General features: G+C 48.9%; 1 long non-coding RNA gene across 1 annotated transcript; it reads right to left on the minus strand.

The window, feature by feature from the left end:
* Positions 1 to 1,520: 1,520 nt before the first annotated feature.
* LOC120299062 lies at positions 1,521 to 6,164 on the minus strand. Its single transcript, XR_005554320.1, has 3 exons — positions 5,197 to 6,164; positions 4,869 to 4,925; positions 1,521 to 4,498 (listed from the first exon to the last, which is right to left on the minus strand). It is a non-coding gene; the product is annotated as an uncharacterized LOC120299062 (long non-coding RNA).
* Positions 6,165 to 22,154: the final 15,990 nt, after the last annotated feature.

The raw sequence follows: 22,154 nt of genomic DNA on the forward strand, positions 1-22,154 counted from the left end.
GCCCCCTCCCCCCAGCCAGCCAGTCCCAGCCCCTTTCTGGAGACATGTACCTTTGAGATGGTGGATTGGCAGTTTGTCCACAGGAACGGAGGCTGCTAACACGGCAGGTATCAGCACCACTGTGATCCGGGATTGAGCCCCACATTTCTAGTCTTGCCCCCTAATTCTGCCTTAATGGGAACTGTCTCTTTCTTCTGACACATCCAAACGAGGGAGATCCTCGCTGTGCCTACACTTCCAATGGTACTGAAAAGTGTGATGTATCACGGGTCCTCGCACATATGACTGTAGCAGCATCTCCAGGGTTGCACGCTCAAGACTTGGGTGCAGGGCGATCGGCTTGGAGTTACGGCAAGTGACAGCAATGGGCAAAACGGCACTTGCTTAATGACCATTAATGGCAGCAGGGACTCGCCCAGGAAGTGCTGGGGTGTCAGCAAAATCAGGATGGCAGCCGCACAATCAGGTTTCACTACATATCCAGGATAGGATGGGGGACTGGGGCAGAGAGGGAGGGGGTGGGGGACTTGCTACCTAGTGTGCCAGGCTAGTCTGGCCACCGCTGGAACCGGAACCGAGCAGCCTCATGGGCCGAGCAGTCGGGAGCCCACAGCCGGCAGGAGAGGAGAAGAGAGGAGAGGAGCCAGGAGCTGGGCCGGGGGCCGAGGGGTCCCCAGGAGAGGCCTCGGGGGAGCAGAGAGCGCCGAGGCAGCAAGGCGGAGGGAGCGGGTGGCGGAACTGGGGGACGGGGCTGGGTAGAGGGTCTCGGGGGCAGGCAGAAGCTCCTGCTGCTCCAGAGCCTCTCGGGGGGAGCAAGAGAAGGACGACCTAACATCCAGCTGTAAGTACTCTATTGCTTGCCTGCATTATATATGCCAACGTTAAAAAAGCATTCTGTTACAACACACCTCCAGTAACTCAAAAAGCCCTAATACCCCACTTTTCTCCTGCACCCTATATGTTCACAGTTTGAGAAATACATTTATTTAGAACAAACCTCGAGATACTAAAAATGCCCTAATATATTCCTACACTGTATTTTCAATGCATATGTCCACTTTAAAAAAAAGACTAAAACAAATCTTCAATAACTATACTATGTTTGTAATGCATTATATATGTCTACTGCATGTATCATATCTAAAGTATGAAATGAAAAAACAATCCTAAACCCCCTATATATGCCGATATTTCTCTCCTTAATTATATGTCTCCACTTTTTAAAAAGCTTGTTTGGTTAAAACATAGCTCAAGTGACTTAACAAGCCCTAATAGATAGCTAAACTCTACACCTGTAATGTATTATATATGTCCATTTTGATTAAAAGAAACCTGGGAAAATGAAACGATGAAGGACCGAGCAAAAACAATACGACACGGAAAAATTAAAGATATCATGAGATACCAGCATGGTTGCTCAAAGAGCCCTCTGAGAAGAAGAGGGACAATATGGTCAGGTAGAAAAAAAATGGAAAGAGGGGCACATAAGTAAAGCAGAATACCAGCGAGTAGACTGAATCTGCAAGGACGGACTCGGAATAGCAAAGGCCTGGAATGGGCAAAGACTGGCAACAAAGGCCAAAAATAATAAAGGAAAATTTTATGTAAGGAACAAGAAGAAAGTCAAGAAAGTCAATAGGTCCACTGATGGGAGCAGAAGGCAGGAAGGAGACAGGCAGCAGGGTGAATTCAGAAATGCTTAACTCCTTTCCATCTCTTTTTCAGCAAAAGAAAAAAAATCAGCCTATCAACAGCAACATCGAGAGAGATAGAATCTATATACGATTCCAAATAGGCACGAAATTAGTCAAAGAGGACCAATCCACTCTGGATGGGTAGAAATGACACCAACCCTCCCAGGCTTCCAAAGGAGCTGGCAGACCTAATTTTGGGGTCACCAAACGTCATTTCTGAATGCTCCTGCAGCCCAGGGGAGCTCTCAGAGAACTGGAAAAAGAGCTTGACATCAATTCCTGGGAAAATCCTGGAATAGAGAATCAAGTGGTGGGTCCTCAGGGGGCTGACCAGCCGCACCCAGCATTTATTCCTTAATGGAGCTACCGGTACATCTACAAGAAGGGAAGCATTCAGTGGGGTACCTCAGGGATCTGCCTTCGGCCTAGGACTCTTCCACATCTTCATCAATGATCTAGATGAGGGGATAGAAGGGGAACTCATCAAATGTGCAGAGGACATCAAGATTGTTGGAAGATAGGCTCAATATCCAGGAGGATCTTGACAGACTTGAACATTGGGCCCATCTAACAAGATGCAGTTCATTGGTGAGAAAAGTACAGTTCTTCCTTAGGCAGGAAAATCAATTGCACAGGCACAGAATGGCTCAGCAGGGATAATTGTGAGACGGATCTAGAGGAAAACCACTGAAGGATCAGCCAGATGTGTGCTGCAGGTGTCAACATAGGCCAATGCAGTCTTAGGCAGCAATAAAAGAGGGGCAGTTTCAAGATGGCCAGAAGTGCTGCTACCGCTTTATATCGCACTGGTGAGACCACCTTGGAATACTGTATCCAACTCTGGTCAGCCCGATAGAAAACATTGTTGAGACTGCAGAAAGTGTGAAGAGAAGAGCAACAAAGATGATTTAAGAGCTGGAGGCTAAATCATTTCATGAACGGTTCAGGGAGTTCGCTATGTGTAACCTATCGAAGAGGATAAGGATCGGGCAGACACAACAGCAGTCTTCCAGACTGTTAGGGTCTGTCTCAAAGGACAGGGAGTGACTTAAGAACTGCAGAGCAGGAAAAAAGCCAAGGGTGGACGTTGAAAGGGAGACCCAACCAAGAAGTCAGGAGAAATTTTGAGACAGTAAGAAGTTGTGAGTGCTCCATCACTGGAAGTTTTCAAAAATGGACAAGCAAACCATTTGACTGGGATGGCAGAAAGTTCCTGCCTTGAGCAGACGGTTAGAGTAGAAGACCTCCAAAGTCCCTTCCAGCCCTATGAATCAATCTCTTATGTTCTACCACCCCTAAGACTACTTGACCACCCACAGGCCACTGACCACCCCCGGCTTCTCCCTTCTGTTGCCACTCTCTTGCAGGCTCTGGAGCAGCAGGAATGTCTGCCTGCCCCCGAGACCCTCAGCCCAGCCCTGTCTTCCAGCTCTGCCACCAGCTCCGTCAGCCTTGCGGCCTCCGGGGGTCTCTGCTGCCTCGTGGCGTCTCCTGCGGACCCCTCGGCTCCCAGTTCGGCTTCTAGCTGTTCTCCTCTCTGCTCCTCTCCTGTGGGCTGCTGGGATGCCAGCTGCTCGGCTCATTCAGCCACTCGGTTGTGGGTTCCAGATCCTGTTCTGGCCAGACTTTCTGCTCTGCCCACCGCAGAGCCCTCACCCTGTCCCTGGTGGCCCTCATCCTCAGCTGGAACTCTGAGGCTTGGAGAGGAGCCTGTGGACTCACCCTACCAAGTTCACCTCCAGGCTCCTTTTTGGCTCGGAGCCCTGGGATTCCCCAGCCCTCTCAGGCCCTGATGCTCGGTGGCTGTGAGGTGTTCAGCTCAGCTGACAGCCCTGCAGTGATTGGGAGGGCGAGGGTGAAGGTGTTGCTTCAGCTGGTAAAGGGGGGGGGCTCGCCTGGCTCCCCGGCACACTAAGTGGCAAGTCAGGGGAAGGGAGGGGAAGGGGGTGAAAGGGTAAAAGGCCACCGTAACTCCATTCCAGCTATGGGGAGAGAGGGTCAGCGAGTTGTCCCATGTGCTGGTCGCTTAGGAGCACCAAAACCATTTCTGAAGAAGGCCACTTGGCTGGGGACCTCCCTGTGGAGATCTTCACTGTCTTTCTCGAAACACCTGGTCTGCAGCTGTAATTCTTGCATCGTCATTTTGACATGGTTCAGTCCTTCTCCGTTGTCCTCCTCGGCTTTCCACAGGTCTCCAACAGTGGCCTGGGAAGCATAGCTCTGCGGCGGCTGCTGTTGCTGCTGTAGATTGTTGACTTGCTTCTTTTTTCCCCTCAAATTCTGCTGAAGAGGACTGACTTTCTGCATCAGTTGGCTGGAGTGGCTTTTCTCCATATAGTAACTTTGGCCCGTCTCAACCTGTTCATGCTGCAGACTATAGAGGTGCTTCTTAAGTTCTTAAGAAGATTCCAGACTTCTTCGAGACCTCTTCTCAAAGGTTCTAAGGCAGCCTTCTCATATTTGAGAAAGGCCGCTTGGCTGCTGACCTGCAGCGTTCTTTGTGCAGTTCTTCAGTGTGTTTCACCAAATATTTGATCTTTAGCCCTCGCTGAGGGATCATGGTGGTGGCACGCTCCAACCTTTCTCTTTTGTCCAGCAGTTTTCTGCCACTTTTTTGTTGTGCTCTTTAGTTGATGGACCATCTTCTTGAGGCAAGTGTGCTGCTCTTTCATCCATTGTTTGTCTCTTGAATTCCTGGGTCTGAAGGTCAAAGGCATCTCTTGACTGCTTAACCATCACTGGCCACAGAGAGATAGCCCAGGGATATTCACTTTAGGGCCGTTTCTTCCCTGTTGCTGACCTGTCTGAAGAAATGGAGAGACACAGTCACATCCTCCCTCCGTTCAGGGGCCATTTTGCTAACTGGCCTTAAAGTGGCCCATTTTGGGAAACACGGACATAATGCATCGATCATGACCTCCCTTCTAACTGTCCCAAGTTCCCATTTGATTCTGACTCCTTTTCAAGACAAATCACCTCTCAAAAGAGTGCAAAGGAGTCGGCATCAGCAATCGATCAGTTTGGCCATCTCTGGCCCTACTAGGTTGCTTCTGGTGACCGTAAGAAGCGAATTAGGAAAGAAGCCTCCGCTCCAAGTACTGACCAGGGCCATCCAAGGCACAACAGTCTGCTGGGTGACCTTGAGCCAGTCTCCCTCTCTCAGTCTTAGCCTACCTCACAAGCTTGTTGTTGTAGGGACGAAGGAGTCTTCGGTATGTTCACTGCCTTGAGCTATTTAGGGAAACAATAAAGGTCAGTAATAAATCTCAGTAATAAAAATAATAAATAAATAAGTAAATCTATCACCAGGCCGAGTCTGTAGGTGAAATAACCATATCTAGCCAAAGGAGTCCCTTTTTAGCTTAATTTCCCCAAATCTTTGAGCCCGGTCAGTTTCCAGCTTGGTGGTCTCAATGCCTATCTTGAACTGGGACATCTTGAAGCCCATTTTTTCTCTAGATAGCCAGACAGCCAGTCCCAGCCCCTTTCTGGAGACATGTACCTTTGAGATGGTGGATTGGCAGTTTGTCCACAGGAACGGAGGCTGCTAACACGGCAGGTATCAGCACCGCTGTGATCCGGGATTGAGCCCCACATTTCTAGTCTCGCCCCCTAATTCTGCCTTAATGGGAACTGTCTCTTTCTTCTGACACATCCAAACGAGGGAGATCCTCGCTGTGCCTACACTTCCAATGGCACTGAAAAGTGTGATGTATCACGGGTCCTCGCACATATGACTGTAGCAGCATCTCCAGGGTTGCACGCTCATGACTTGGGTGCAGGGCGATCGGCTTGGAGTTACGGCAAGTGACAGCAATGGGCAAAACTGCACTTGCTTAATGACCATTAATGGCAGCAGGGACTCGCCCAGGAAGTGCTGGGGTGTCAGCAAAATCAGGATGGCAGCCGCACAATCAGGTTTCACTACATATCCAGGAGAGGATGGGGGACGGGGGCAGAGAGGGAGGGGGTGGGGGACTTGCTACCTAGTGTGCCAGGCTAGTCTGGCCACCGCTGGACCTGGGAACCGGAACCGAGCAGCCGCATGGGCCGAGCAGTCGGGAGCCCACAGCCCGCAGGAGAGGAGAAGAGAGGAGAGGAGCCAGGAGCTGGGCCGGGAGCCGAGGGGTCCCCAGGAGAGGCCTCGGGGGAGCAGAGAGCGCCGAGGCAGCAAGGCGGAGGGAGCGGGTGGCGGAACTGGGGGACGGGGCTGGGTAGAGGGTCTCGGGGGCAGGCAGAAGCTCCTGCTGCTCCAGAGCCTCTCGGGGGGAGCAAGAGAAGGACGACCTAACATCCAGCTGTAAGTACTCTATTGCTCGCCTGCATTATATATGCCAACGTTAAAAAAACATTCTGTTACAACACACCTCCAGTAACTCAAAAAGCCCCAACACCCCACTTTTCTCCTGCACCCTATATGTTCACAGTTTGAGAAATACATTTATTTAGAACAAACCTCGAGATACTAAAAATGCCCTAATATATTCCTACACTGTATTTTCAATGCATATGTCCACTTTAAATAAAAGACTAAAACAAATCTTCAATAACTATACTATGTTTGTAATGCATTATATATGTCTACTGCATGTATCATATCTAAAGTATGAAATGAAAAAACAATCCTAAACCCCCTATATATGCCGATATTTCTCTCCTTAATTATATGTCTCCACTTTTTAAAAAGCTTGTTTGGTTAAAACATAGCTCAAGTGCCTTAACAAGCCCTAATAGATAGCTAAACTCTACACCTGTAATGTATTATATATGTCCATTTTGATTAAAAGAAACCTGGGAAAATGAAACGATGAAGGACCGAGCAAAAACAATACGACACGGAAAAATTAAAGATATCATGAGATACCAGCATGGTTGCTCAAAGAGCCCTCTGAGAAGAAGAGGGACAATATGGTCAGGTAGAAAAAAAATGGAAAGAGGGGCACATAAGTAAAGCAGAATACCAGCGAGTAGACTGAATCTGCAAGGACGGACTCGGAATAGCAAAGGCCTGGAATGGGCAAAGACTGGCAACAAAGGCCAAAAATAATAAAGGAAAATTTTATGTAAGGAACAAGAAGAAAGTCAAGAAAGTCAATAGGTCCACTGATGGGAGCAGAAGGCAGGAAGGAGACAGGCAGCAGGGTGAATTCAGAAATGCTTAACTCCTTTCCATCTCTTTTTCAGCAAAAGAAAAAAAATCAGCCTATCAACAGCAACATCGAGAGAGATAGAATCTATATACGATTCCAAATAGGCACGAAATTAGTCAAAGAGGACCAATCCACTCTGGATGGGTAGAAATGACACCAACCCTCCCAGGCTTCCAAAGGAGCTGGCAGACCTAATTTTGGGGTCACCAAACGTCATTTCTGAATGCTCCTGCAGCCCAGGGGAGCTCTCAGAGAACTGGAAAAAGAGCTTGACATCAATTCCTGGGAAAATCCTGGAATAGAGAATCAAGTTGTGGGTCCTCAGGGGGCTGACCAGCCGCACCCAGTGTTTATTCCTTAATGGAGCTACCGGTTCATCTACATGGAGCGAAGCATTCAGTGGGGTAGCTCAGGGATCTGCCTTCGGCCTAGGACTCTTCCACATCTTCATCAATGATCTAGAGGAGGGGATAGAAGGGGAACTCATCAAATGTGCAGAGGACATCAAGATTGTTGGAAGATAGGCTCAATATCCAGGAGGATCTTGACAGACGTGAACATTGGGCCCATCCAACAAGATGCAGTTCATTGGTGAGAAAAGTACAGTTCTTCCTTAGGCAGGAAAATCAATTGCACAGGCACAGAATGGGCGGTACCTGGCTCAGCAGGGATAACTGTGAGATGGATCTAGAGGAAAACCACTTAAGGATCAGCCAGATGTGTGCTGCAGATGTCAACATAGGCCAATGCAGTCTTAGGCAGCAATAAAAGAGGGGCAGTTTCAAGATCGCCAGAAGTGCTGGTACCGCATTATATCACACTGGTGGGATAGAAAATGTTGCTGAGACTGCAGAAAGTTTGAAGAGAAGAGCAACAAAGATGATTTAAGAGCTGGAGGCTAAATCGTTTCATGAACGGTTCAGGGAGTTCGCTATGTGTAGCCTATCAAAGAGGATAAGGATCGGGCAGACACAACAGCAGTCTTACACACAGTTAGGGTCTGTCTCAAAGGACATGGAGTGACTTAAGAACTGCAGAGCAGGAAAAAAGACAAGGGTGGACGTTGAAAGGGAGACCCAACCAAGAAGTCAGGAGAAATTTTGAGACAGTAAGAAGTTGTGAGTGCTCCATCACTGGAAGTTTTCAAAAATGGAGAAGCAAACCATTTGACTGGGATGGCAGAAAGTTCCTGCCTTGAGCAGACGGTTGGAGTAGAAGACCTCCAAAGTCCCTTCCAGCCCTATGAATCAATCTCTTATGTTCTACCACCCCTAAGACTACTTGACCACCCACAGGCCACTGACCACCCCCGGCTTCTCCCTTCTGTTGCCACTCTCTTGCAGGCTCTGGAGCAGCAGGAATGTCTGCCTGCCCCCGAGACCCTCAGCCCAGCCCTGTCTTCCAGCTCTGCCACCAGCTCCGTCAGCCTTGCGGCCTCCGGGGGTCTCTGCTGCCTCGTGGCGTCTCCTGCGGACCCCTCAGCTCCCAGTTCGGCTTCTAGCTGTTCTCCTCTCTGCTCCTCTCCTGTGGGCTGCTGGGATGCCAGCTGCTCGGCTCATTCAGCCACTCGGTTCTGGGTTCCAGATCCTGTTCTGGCCAGACTTTCTGCTCTGCCCACCGCAGAGCCCTCACCCTCTCCCTGGTGGCCCTCATCCTCAGCTGGAACTCTGAGGCTTGGAGAGGAGCCTGTGGACTCACCCTACCAAGTTCACCTCCAGGCTCCTTTTTGGCTCGGAGCCCTGGGATTCCCCATCCCTCGGAGGCCCTGATGCTCGGTGGCTGTGAGGTGTTCAGCTCAGCTGACAGCCCTGCAGTGATTGGGAGGGCGAGGGTGAAGGTGTTGCTTCAGCTGGTAGGGGGGGGCTCGCCTGGCTCCCCGGCACACTAAGTGGCAAGTCAGGGGAAGGGAGAGGAAGAATTCCTTTTCTTTCTCGAAAGGGTAAAAGGCCACCGTTCCTCCATTCCAGCTATGGGGAGAGAGGGTCAGCGAGTTGTCCCATGTGCTGGTCGCTTAGGAGCGCCAAAACCATTTCTGAAGAAGGCCACTTGGCTGGGGACCTCCCTGTGGAGATCTTCACTGTCTTTCTCGAAACACCTCGTCTGCAGCTGTAATTCTTGCATCGTCATTTTGACATGGTTCAGTCCTTCTCCGTTGTTCTCCTCAGCTTTCCACAGGTCTCCAACAGTGGCCTGGGAAGCATAGCTCTGCGGCGGCTGCTGTTGCTGCTGTAGATTGTTGACTTGCTTCTTTTTTTCCCTCACATTCTGCTGAAGAAGACTGACTTTCAGCATCAGTTGGCTGGAGTGGCTTTTCTCCACGTAGTAACTTTGGTCCGTCTCAACCTGTAAATGCTGCAGACTTTAGAGGTGCTTCTTCAGTTCTTAAGAAGGTTCCAGATTTCTTCGAGACCTCTTCTCAAAAGTTCTAAGGCAGCCTTCTCATATTTGAGAAAGGCCGCTTGGCTGCTGACCTGCAGCGTTCTTTGTGCAGTTCTTCAGTGTGTTTCACCAAATATTTGATCTTTAGCCCTCGCTGAGGGATCATGGTGGTGGCACGCTCCAACCTTTCTCTTTTGTCCAGCAGTTTTCTGCCACTTTTTTGTTGTGCTCTTTAGTTGATCGACCATCTTCTTGAGGCAACTGTGCTGCTCTTTCATCCATTGTTTGTCTCTTGAATTCCTGGGTCTGAAGGTCAAAGGCATCTCTCGGCTGCTTAACGTGGAGATGGAGACCATCACTGGCCGTTGAGAGATAGCCCAGAGATATTCACTTTAGGGCCGTTTCTTCCCTGTTGCTGACCTGTCTGAAGAAATGGAGAGACACAGTCACATCCTCCCTCCGTTCAGGGGCCATTTTGCTAACCGGCCTTAAAGTGGCCCATTTTGGGAAACATGGACATAATGCATTGATCATGACCTCCCTTCTAACTGTCCCAAGTTCCCATTTGATTCTGACTCCTTTTCAAGACAAATCACCTCTCAAAAGAGTGCAAAGGATTCGGCATCAGCAATCGATCAGTTTGGCCATCTCTGGCCCTACTAGGTTGCTTCTGGTGACCGTAAGAAGCGAATTAGGAAAGAAGCCTCCGCTTCAAGTACTGACCAGGGCCATCCAAGGCACGACAGTCTGCTGGGTGACCTTGAGCCAGTCTCCCTCTCTCAGTCTTAACCTACCTCACAAGCTTGTTGTTGTAGGGACGAAGGAGTCTTCAGTATGTTCATTGCCTTGAGCTATTTAGGGAAACAATTAAGGTCAGTAATAAATCTCAGTAATAAAAATAATAAATAAATAAGTAAATCTATCACCAGGCCGAGTCTGTAGGTGAAATAACCATATCTAGCCAAAGGAGTCCCTTTTTAGCTTAATTTCCCCAAATCTTTGAGCCCGGTCAGTTTCCAGCTTGGTGGTCTCAATGCCTATCTTGAACTGGGACATCTTGAAGCCCATTTTTTCTCTAGATAACATTGCTGCCCCCTCCACCCAGCCAGCCAGTCCCAGCCCCTTTCTGGAGACATGTACCTTTGAGATGGTGGATTGGCAGTTTGTCCACAGGAACGGAGGCTGCTAACACGGCAGGTATCAGCACCGCTGTGATCCGGGATTGAGCCCCACATTTCTAGTCTCGCCCCCTAATTCTGCCTCAATGGGAACTGTCTCTTTCTTCTGACACATCCAAACGAGGGAGATCCTCGCTGTGCCTACACTTCCAATGGCACTGAAAAGTGTGATGTATCACGGGTCCTCGCACATATGACTGTAGCAGCATCTCCAGGGTTGCACGCTCATGACTTGGGTGCAGGGCCATCGGATTGGAGTTACGGCAAATGACAGCAATGGGCAAAACGGCACTTGCTTAATGACCATTAATGGCAGCAGGGACTCGCCCAGGAAGTGCTAGGGTGGCAGAAAAATCAGGATGGCAGCCGCACAATCAGGTTTCACTACATATCCAGGAGAGGATGGGGGACTGGGGCAGAGAGGGAGGGGGTGGGGGACTTGCTACCTAGTGTGCCAGGCTAGTCTGGCCACCGCTGGACCTTGGAACCGGAACCGAGCAGCCGCATGGGCCGAGCAGTCGGGAGCCCACAGCCTGCAGGAGAGGAGAAGAGAGGAGAGGAGCCAGGAGCTGGGCCGGGAGCCGAGGGGTCCCCAGGAGAGGCCTCGGGGGAGCAGAGAGCGCCGAGGCAGCAAGGCGGAGGGAGCGGGTGGCGGAACTGGGGGACGGGGCTGGGTAGAGGGTCTCGGGGGCAGGCAGAAGCTCCTGCTGCTCCAGAGCCTCTCGGGGGGAGCAAGAGAAGGACGACCTAACATCCAGCTGTAAGTACTCTATTGCTCGCCTGCATTATATATGCCAACGTTAAAAAAACATTCTGTTACAACACACCTCCAGTAACTAAAAAAGCCCCAACGCCCCACTTTTCTCCTGCACCCTATATGTTCACAATTTGAGAAATACATTTATTTAGAACAAACCTCGAGATACTAAAAATGCCCTAATATATTCCTACACTGTATTTTCAATGCATATGTCCACTTTAAAAAAAAGACTAAAACAAATCTTCAATAACTATACTATTTTTGTAATGCATTATATATGTCTACTGCATATATAATATCTAAGGTATGAAATGAAAAAAAAATCCTAAACCCCCCTATATATGCCGATATTTCTCTCCTTTATTATATGTTTCCACTTTTTAAAAAGCTTGTTTGGTTAAAACATAGCTCAAGTGCCTTAACAAGCCCTAATAGATAGCTAAACTCTACACCTGTAACGTATTATATATGTCCATTTTGATTAAAAGAAAACCCTGGAAAATGAAACGATGAAGGACCGAGCAAAAACAATAAGACACAGATAAATTAAAGATATCATGAGATACCAGAATGGTTGCTCAAAGAGCCCTCTGAGAAGTACAATATGGTCAGGTAGAAAAAAAATGGAAAGAGGGGCACATAAGTAAAGCAGAATACCAGCGAGTAGACTGAATTTGCAAGGACCGACTCGGAATAGCAAAGGCCTGGAATGGGCAAAGACTGGCAACAAAGGCCAAAAATAATAAAGGAAAATTTTATGTAAGGAACAAGAAGAAAGTCAAGAAAGTCAATAGGTCCACTAATGGGAGCAGAAGGCAGGAAGGAGACAGGCAGCAGGGTGAATTCAGAAATGCTTAACTCCTTTCCATCTCTTTTTCAGCAAAAGAAAAAAAAACAGCCTATCAACAGCAACATCGAGAGAGATAGAATCTATATACGATTCCAAATAGGCACGAAATTAGTCAAAGAGGACCAATCCACTCTGGATGGGTAGAAATCACGCCGACCCTCCCAGGCTTCCAAAGGAGCTGGCCGACCTAATTTTGGTGTCACCAAACGTCATTTCTGAATGCTCCTGCAGCCCAGGGGAGCTCTCAGAGAACTGGAAAAAGAGCTTGACATCAATTCCTGGGAAAATCCTGGAATAGAGAATCAAGTGGAGGATTTGCGAGCACCTAGAAATGGACATCCACCAGTATCACCTTCAGATGGGTCCTCAGGGGGCTGACCAGCCGCACCCAGTGTTTATTCCTTAATGGAGCTACCGCTACATCTACAAGAAGGGAAGCATTCAGTGGGGTACCTCAGGGATCTGCCTTCGGCCTAGATCTCTTCCACATCTTCATCAATGATCTAGATGAGGGGATAGAAGGGGAACTCATCAAATGTGCAGAGGACATCAAGATTGTTGGAAGATAGGCTCAACATCTAAGAGGATCTTGACAGACCTGAACAGGATGCAGTTCATTGGTGAGAAAAGTACAGTTCTTCCTTAGGCAGGAAAATAAATTGCACAGGCACAGAATGGGCGGTACCTGGCTCAGCAGGGATAATTGTGAGACGGATCTAGAGGAAAACCACTTAAGGATCAGCCAGATGTGTGCTGCAGATGTCAACATAGGCCAATGCAGTCTTAGGCAGCAATAAAAGAGGGGCAGTTTCAAGATCGCCAGAAGTGCTGGTACCGCATTATATCACACTGGTGGGATAGAAAATGTTGCTGAGACTGCAGAAAGTTTGAAGAGAAGAGCAACAAAGATGATTTAAGAGCTGGAGGCTAAATCGTTTCATGAACGGTTCAGGGAGTTCGCTATGTGTAACCTATCGAAGAGGATAAGGATCGGGCAGACACAACAGCAGTCTTCCACACTGTTAGGGTCTGTCTCAAAGGACAGGGAGTGACTTAAGAACTGCAGAGCAGGAAAAAAGACAAGGGTGGACGTTGAAAGGGAGACCCAACCAAGAAGTCAGGAGAAATTTTGAGACAGTAAGAAGTTGTGAGTGCTCCATCACTGGAAGTTTTCAAAAATGGAGAAGCAAACCATTTGACTGGGATGGCAGAAAGTTCCTGCCTTGAGCAGACGGTTGGAGTAGAAGACCTCCAAAGTCCCTTCCAGCCCTATGAATCAATCTCTTATGTTCTACCACCCCTAAGACTACTTGACCACCCACAGGCCACTGACCACCCCCGGCTTCTCCCTTCTGTTGCCACTCTCTTGCAGGCTCTGGAGCAGCAGGAATGTCTGCCTGCCCCCGAGACCCTCAGCCCAGCCCTGTCTTCCAGCTCTGCCACCAGCTCCGTCAGCCTTGCGGCCTCCGGGGGTCTCTGCTGCCTCGTGGCGTCTCCTGCGGACCCCTCGGCTCCCAGTTCGGCTTCTAGCTGTTCTCCTCTCTGCTCCTCTCCTGTGGGCTGCTGGGATGCCAGCTGCTCGGCTCATTCAGCCACTCGGTTCTGGGTTCCAGATCCTGTTCTGGCCAGACTTTCTGCTCTGCCCACCGCAGAGCCCTCACCCTGTCCCTGGTGGCCCTCATCCTCAGCTGGAACTCTGAGGCTTGGAGAGGAGCCTGTGGACTCACCCTACCAAGTTCACCTCCAGGCTCCTTTTTGGCTCGGAGCCCTGGGATTCCCCATCCCTCGGAGGCCCTGATGCTCGGTGGCTGTGAGGTGTTCAGCTCAGCTGACAGCCCTGCAGTGATTGGGAGGGCGAGGGTGAAGGTGTTGCTTCAGCTGGTAGGGGGGGGGGGCTCGCCTGGCTCCCCGGCACACTAAGTGGCAAGTCAGGGGAAGGGAGGGGAAGGGAGTGAAAGGGTAAAAGGCCACCGTTCCTCCATTCCAGCTATGGGGAGAGAGGGTCAGCGAGTTGTCCCATGTGCTGGTCGCTTAGGAGCGCCAAAACCATTTCTGAAGAAGGCCACTTGGCTGGGGACCTCCCTGTGGAGATCTTCACTGTCTTTCTCGAAACACCTGGTCTGCAGCTGTAATTCTTGCATCGTCATTTTGACATGGTTCAGTCCTTCTCCGTTGTCCTCCTCGGCTTTCCACAGGTCTCCAACAGTGGCCTGGGAAGCATAGCTCTGCGGCGGCTGCTGTTGCTGCTGTAGATTGTTGACTTGCTTCTTCTTATTTTCCCTCACATTCTGCTGAAGAGGACTGACTTTCTGCATCAGTTGGCTGGAGTGGCTTTTCTCCACGTAGTAACTTTGGTCCGTCTCAACCTATTCATGCTGCAGACTTTAGAGGTGCTTCTTAAGTTCTTAAGAAGGTTCCAGACTTCTTCGAGACCTCTTCTCAAAGGTTCTAAGGCAGCCTTCTCATATTTGAGAAAGGCCGCTTGGCTGCTGACCTGCAGCGTTCTTTGTGCAGTTCTTCAGTGTGTTTCACCAAATATTTGATCTTTAGTCCTCGCTGAGGGATCATGGTGGTGGCACGCTCCAACCTTTCTCTTTTGTCCAGCAGTTTTCTGCCACTTTTTTGTTGTGCTCTTTAGTTGATCGACCATCTTCTTGAGGCAACTGTGCTGCTCTTTCATCCATTGTTTGTCTCTTGAATTCCTGGGTCTGAAGGTCAAAGGCATCTCTTGACTGCTTAACCATCACTGGCCACTGAGAGATAGCCCAGGGATATTCACTGTAGGGCCGTTTCTTCCCTGTTGCTGACCTGTCTGAAGAAATGGAGAGACACAGTCACATCCTTCCTCCGTTTAGGGGCCATTTTGCTAACCGGCCTTAAAGTGGCCCATTTTGGGAAACACGGACATAATGCATCGATCATGACCTCCCTTCTAACTGTCCCAAGTTCCCATTTGATTCTGACTCCTGTTCAAGTCAAATCACCTCTCAAAAGAGTGCAAAGGAGTCGGCATCAGCAATCGATCAGTTTGGCCATCTCTGGCCCTGCTAGGTTGCTTCTGGTGACCGTAGGAGGCGAATTAGGAAAGAAGCCTCCGCTCCAAGTACTGACCAGGGCCATCCAAGGCACGACAGTCTGCTGGGTGACCTTGAGCCAGTCTCCCTCTCTCAGTCTTAGCCTACCTCACAAGCTTGTTGTTATAGGGATGAAGGAGTCTTCAGCATGTTCATTGCCTTGAGCTATTAAGGGAAACAATAAAGGTCAGTAATAAATCTCAGTAATAAAAATAATAAATAAATACAGATAAATCTATCACCAGGCCGAGTGTGTTCGGGAAATAACCATATCTAGCCAAAGGAGTCCCTTTTTAGCTTAATTTCCCCAAATCTTTGAGCCCGGTCAGTTTCCAGCTTGGTGGTCTCAATGCCTATCTTGAACTGGGACATCTTGAAGCCCATTTTTTCTCTAGATAGCCAGCCAGCCAGTCCCAGCCCCTTTCTGGAGAGTTGAAAAATAATCACCAACTGGCTGCCTTCACTGGAGGGCCTGGCTTATTCACTGATTGGCCGGCTCTTCAGGGGCTTTTGCAAGTGAGCCCTGAATCCTCATCCTCCAGAGCTCCTCCACCTGAATGGACAACTGTCCATTGTCCGGAGAGCTGGGAAGCCACAGATGTTGCCCCTTGTTTTGGGGGTAAAGTCCAAATTAAAACGTTGTCCCTTGCATCTGAAATCTAGCATTAGAGATCCAGAGAATCCAGGTTTTTGTGTCCATGTCAATTGGAGTCAAAGGGAAATACACATAAGGATTAGATGTTATTTATCTTAAAAAGATGTTATGAGAATGTGGGTAAAGAAACAAAAAGATTAAATCTTGTACAGTCCCTAAACAAGTACCCTGCAATAGTCCTTGTTTTATAGCCTTTCCTTTGGGGACCGTTCAAAGTTCCAATGGCACTGAAAAGTGTGATGTATCACGGGTCCTTGCACATATGACTGTAGCAGCAACCCCAGGGTCACACGCTCATGACTTGGGTGCAGGGCGATCGGCTTGGAGTTATGACAAGTGACAGCAATGGGCAAAACTGCACTTGCTTAATGACCATTAATGGCATCAGGGACTCGCCCGGGAAGTGCTGGGGTGTCAGAAAAATCAGTGACTGGGAGGGAGAGGGTGAAGCTGTTGCTTCAGCTGGTGGGGGGGGTCACCTGGCTCCCCGGCACATTAAGTGGCAAGTCAGGGGAAGGGAGGGGAAGAATTCCTTTTCTTTCTCGAAAGGGTAAAAGGCCACCGTTCCTCCATTCCAGCTATGGGGAGAGAGGGTCAGCGAGTTGTCCCATGTGCTGGTCGCTTAGGAGTACAAAAACCATTTCTGAAGAAGGTCAATTGGCTGGGGACCTCCCTGTGCAGATCTTCACTGTCTTTCTCGAAACACCTCGTCTGCAGCTGTAATTCTTGCATCGTCATTTTGACATGGTTCAGTCCTTCTCCGTGGTCCTCCTCAGTTTTCCACAGGTCTCCAACAATGGCCTGGGAAGATAAGCTCTGCGGCGGCTGCTGTTGCTGCTGTAGATTGTTGACTTGCTTCTTCTTATTTTCCCTCACATTCTGCTGAAGAGGACTGACTTTCTGCATCAGTTGGCTGGAGTGGCTTTTCTCCGCATAGTAACTTTGGTCCGTCTCAACCTATTCATGCTGCAGACTTTAGAGGTGCTTCTTCAGTTCTTAAGAAGGTTCCAGATTTCTTCGAGACCTCTTCTCAAAGGTTCTAAGGCAGCCTTCTCATATTTGAGAAAGGCCGCTTGGCTGCTGACCTGCAGCGTTCTTTGTGCAGTTCTTCAGTGTGTTTCACCAAATATTTGATCTTTAGTCCTCGCTGAGGGATCATGGTGGTGGCACGCTCCAACCTTTCTCTTTTGTCCAGCAGTTTTCTGCCACTTTTTTGTTGTGCTCTTTAGTTGATCGACCATCTTCTTGAGGCAAGTGTGCTGCTTTTCATCCATTGTTTGTCTCTTGAATTCCTGGGTCTGAAGGTCAAAGGCATCTCTCGGCTGCTTAACCTGGAGATGGAGACCATCACTGGCCGCTGACATAGCCCAGGGATATTCACTTTAGGGCCGTTTCTTCCCTGTTGCTGACCTGTCTGAAGAAATGGAGAGACACAGTCACATCCTTCCTCCGTTCAGGGGCCATTTTGCTAACCGGCCTTAAAGTGGCCCATTTTGGGAAACACGGACATAATGCATCGATCATGACCTCCCTTCTAACTGCCCCAACTTCCCATTTGATTCTGACTCCTTTTCAAGACAAATCACCTCTCAAAAGAGTGCAAAGATGTCGGTATCAGCAATCGATCAGTTTGGCCATCTCTGACCCTACTAGGTTGCTTCTGATGACCGTAGGAGGCGAATTAGGAAAGAAGCCTCCGCTCCAAGTACTGACCAGGGCCATCCAAGGCACGACAGTCTGCTGGGTGACCTTGAGCCAGTCTCCCTCTCTCAGTCTTAGCCTACCTCACAAGCTTGTTGTTGTAGGGACGAAGGACTCTTCGGTACGTTCACTGCCTTGAGCTATTTAGGGAAACAATAAAGGTCAGTAATAAATCTCAGTAATAAAAATAATAAATAAATAAGTAAATCTATCACCAGGCCGAGTGTGTTCGGGAAATAACCATATCTAGCCAAAGGAGTCCCTTTTCAGCTTAATTTCCCCAAATCTTTGAGCCCGGTCAGTTTCCAGCTTGGTGGTCTCAATGCCTATCTTGAACTGGGACATCTTGAAGCCCATTTTTTCCTAAATCACATTGCTGTCCCATCCCCCCAGCCAGCTGGTCCCAGCCCCTTTTCAGAGACATGTACCTTTGAGATGGTGGATTGGCAATTTGGTCACATATATGGAGGCTGCTAACATGGCAGGTATCAGCACCGCTGTGATCCGGGATTGAACCCCACTTTTCTAGTCTCGCCCCCTAATTCTGCCTCAATGGGAACTGTCTCTTCCTTCTGACACGTCCAAACGAGGGAGGTCCTCGCTGTGCCCACAGTGCCAGCCATCCAATCCAGACACTTGCCAGGGATTTGGAACAGAGCCTTCCAGCCCTGTGGTCCAGACTACCAAGGATGCTGGAGGTTGTCATGGCAATCTCCAGCCAATGAGGTTAGGAGGAGCCCCTGATGTCACAAGCCAAGCTGAGAGTTGAAAAATAATCACCAACTGGCTGCCTTCACTGGAGGGCCTGGCTTATTCACTGATTGGCCGGCTCTTCAGGGGCTTTTGCAAGTGAGCCCTGAATCCTCATCCACCAGAGCTCCTCCACCTGAATGGACAACTGTCCATTGTCCGGAGAGCTGGGAAGCCACAGATGTTGCCCCTTGTTTTGGGGGTAAAGTCCAAATTAAAACGTTGTCCCTTGCATCTGAAATCTAGCATTAGAGATCCAGAGAATCCAGGTTTTTGTGTCCATGTCAATTGGAGTCAAAGGGAAATACACATAAGGATTAGATGTTATTCAGTTTAAAAAGATGTTATGAAAATGTGGCTAAAGAAACAAAAAGATTAAATGTTGTACAGTCCCTAACCAAGTACCCCATAATAGTCCTCGTTTTATAGCCTTTCCTTTTGGGACCGTTCAAAGTTCCAATGGCACTGAAAAGTGTGATGTATCACGGGTCCTCACACATATGACTGTAGCAGCAACCCCAGGGTCACACGCTCATGACTTGGGTGCAGGGACATCGGCTTGGAGTTACGACAAGTGACAGCAATGGGCAAAACTGCACTTGCTTAATGACTGCCTGATTCACTAAACAACTACCGTGATTCGTTTAACGATCATGTCAAAAACACCGTAAATCTGAGGACAACTCGCTTAAGGACCACCTAGCTTAGCAATGGCAATACTGGTTCCAATTCTGGCTGTAAGTTGAGGACTGCCTTAAGGATGTAGCAGTGGACTGATCTGGAAAAGCTTAAGCAGACTTGGATTAAAGCAGGGATGGGAGACCACTAGGAAATGCCGGGGTTAGTTTGCGAAGGGAGTTGGAAGTTAACGCCTTTTCTTTCTCTTTTCCCCTTTTCCCTCCCTTTTTTCCTCCCCAATTCTTCCTACTCTTGTCTTGTGTCTTTTTGCATTTTATGCCTTAAAGTAATAAAAAATAAAACAAGAGAGAGAGAGAGAGAAAGTGGCCAAGCTGTATCCCTCACAGGAAAACCGCCTGGGTGCAGCCGCCCAATTCAGGGGGCTCATCTCCCCCCATGGAGGGCGGCCCTACTTGAATTCCTCTGGGATCTGCAGAGTGACCGCCAATGTCTGAGACACTCTGTTACTTACAGCGACTGCACTACTGCAAGGGATCCACCTAGGGAACCCGAGGGATGCAGGGAGTCCTTGACTTATGGCCATGATACAAGCCCGCCGTTCCTCGGCGAATCAAGCAGGTCCTTCTGTGAGTCAGAGCTACCGTTGTTAAGGAAATCGCTGCAGTTGCGAAATGAATCCCGAGTTTGGGGTTCGTTTCATTAAGGGAATCCGGCTTTTCCCATTGACTTAGTTTGTTGGAAGCCAGTTGGGAAAGTTTCAGATTGAGATCACATGAGCCAAAGACTGCAACCGTGACAAATACAAGCTGGCTGCCAAGTGCCCACCTTTTGATCATGTGACTGGGAATTTTGCAATGGTTGTAACTGTGAGGACTGGTCATAAATCCCTTTTTTCAGTGCCACTAGCATTTTCAACGGCCGACAGAGGTCTCATTTTACGTTGCTGACTCTCTGCAGCTCCATCAGCACTTCTGTCCTCCCTCCGTGGTGTCGCTGCAGAATAGCTGAGCTTTCTGTGCTCCGTCCCAGAGCAGACCTGGAGCCACATTCCCTGTTCTTTCTTTTGGATGTGGGACTCCGTTTGCTCTTGCTGGTGGGTTTTAATTCCTGGGAGCCCCTTGCCAGCTTTCTGGAAATCCAGAATTGTGCTGAGACAACAGACAAATGGTGTGAAAACAGCTCCGGTAAGGAGGTTGTCACTTTGGGGAATCCAAGCTCCCTGTGGATGGTGGTAGGGAGGCAGGGAGGGGGAGGTGGGCAAGATTGGGGGTCTCTATGACTCCCAGGGGCTTCCTTGGCACAAGAGCGCTAAGGAAGAGTCGGCCAAGTCTGTGCTCCTTCGTCAAAAAGCTTCCTCATGCAACAGACTTTGCGAGGGGCCTGGAGCCTCTCTGGGAACTGAAGCTGGTCTGGCTTTCTTGGTAATGATGACGACGACGATGATGATCCTTTTGTAAAATTGTCCCTTTTTGTGACTCCTTTCCTGCCTTCTATGGGCAGATGGAACCGGCACGTCGGTCAGAGACCGGTGAGCCATTGGCCCTGCGCCCAGCTGGCTGGACCATGAGCTGAGAAGCTGGCCAGATCAGAAGGGCAGGACCTCCCCATCGCCCACACTCCATGGACTGCTCTATTCCTTTCTTTGGGGCAGTGATTGTTAGCTGACTATTTCAAGATGGATGTTAAGAAATCTTGAGCCACGTCTTCATTTTTGACATTTTGTGGAAGGTTGAAGGTTTCTTGGGAGTGGCTACCTGCTTGTCCAGAGTAGCAAATGCAGGAGAAGGCCCACAAGTGGGAGGCCGCAAATCAGGATGACTCATTGCACCGGATTCTTCTTCTTTCCTGGGAATTGAGGAAAGAGATAGGAAGTGGGAGAAGGACAGAGGGGAAAGAGCTTCTGGGTGCAAACACAGTGTTGATCTTCAGGAGGGGGTCTGGTGTCTTGAATCTGTCCTGGGGATGGCTTTCTTCAGCTTGGCAATTTCAGACAGGTTCAATTACAACTCCCAGGATTCTCAGCAGAGCTTTGATTACATCATCGGGGATGCTTCTGACCTATGGGCATCTCATCCACGGGAGTTCTTGGAACTGCAATCAACACAGCTGCGGGATGATGGAACGGAGAAGAGGGCTCCCGTGGGATTTGCGGACTGGATTCAGGCCTTCCTACTTGAAAGGAGCCTCCAAATGAAGAGATGAAGGACAGGAACGTGACCTTTAGGACATAATAGGATTAACCCACCACCTTTAAAAAACCCCAAAAGGGCACACTCAAGCCAGGTGTAAGTACATTGCACAGGGACAGGAAGAACCTCAAATACAAAGCCCAAAGAAGGTATAAAAGCCCACCATTCCCAGCTCCATTTTGTCAGCCACCCAGAAACATGCTGTGTCACTGAAGTTTCGGGTAAGTAAATAAACAAGAATCTTCTTTCCAAACAGCCTCCATTTTATTTATTCCCAGCTTGGACTGGACCTTATGATTTTTCTTTCAACAGGACAAACTTGATTCAGCAGATACATATCTTCCTAGCTGCTTCTTTGATGTTCTGAAAACCAAAATGGCATTTTCTCAGTATACCTCGAAATCCTGCAAAATGATGGCCTAAGCCAGGGGTCTGCAACCTTAAACACTCAAAGAGCCACTTGGACTCGTTTCCCAGAGGAAAAAAAAACACTGGGAGCAGCAAAACTTGCAAGCGCAGGTGCACAGGCATGAGGGGCGGAGCTTGTTTGAAGGGTTTAATTAAAAATAAAATAGAGGCTGCTGTGCATGAGTTCTCTCTCTCTTTCTCTGTTTCCTCTCTCTCTCTTTCTCTTTCTCTCTTTCTCTCTCTCTCTCTCTTTCCTCTCCCTCTCCCTCTTTCCTCTCGCTCTCTCTTTCTCTCTCTCCCTCTCTTTCTCCCTCTCTCCTCTCCCCCTTTCTTTTCTCTCTCTCTCCCTCCCTCTCTCCCTCTCTTTTCTCTCTCTTTCTCTCCCTCTCTCCCCCCCCTCTCTCTTTTTCTCTCTCTCACTACACTACATCCACATGGAGAGAAGTAAGCAGTGGGGTACCACAATGTTCCGTCTTAGGCTCAGGACTCTTCAATATCTTCATCAATGACTTAGATGAGAGAACAGTCAAGTGACTCGTCTGTCTTTTTAGCTACACTTCGAGGTAGATGGACTCGCATGGAAGGATGCTCATTTTCATTGCCCTTCCTTCCCCTACTCCCACAAAACACACCCAGGCCCCACAGCTTCCAAAAATAAGCCATAAATACAAGATGTTTTATATAAATGAAATCAATAAAATATGAATAAAAAATGAAAAACAAATTC

This window comes from Crotalus tigris, unplaced genomic scaffold, assembly GCF_016545835.1.
Source record: "Crotalus tigris isolate CLP2741 ecotype Arizona unplaced genomic scaffold, ASM1654583v1 scf7180000024222.51462, whole genome shotgun sequence".
Classification (NCBI taxonomy): Eukaryota; Metazoa; Chordata; class Lepidosauria; order Squamata; family Viperidae; genus Crotalus; species Crotalus tigris.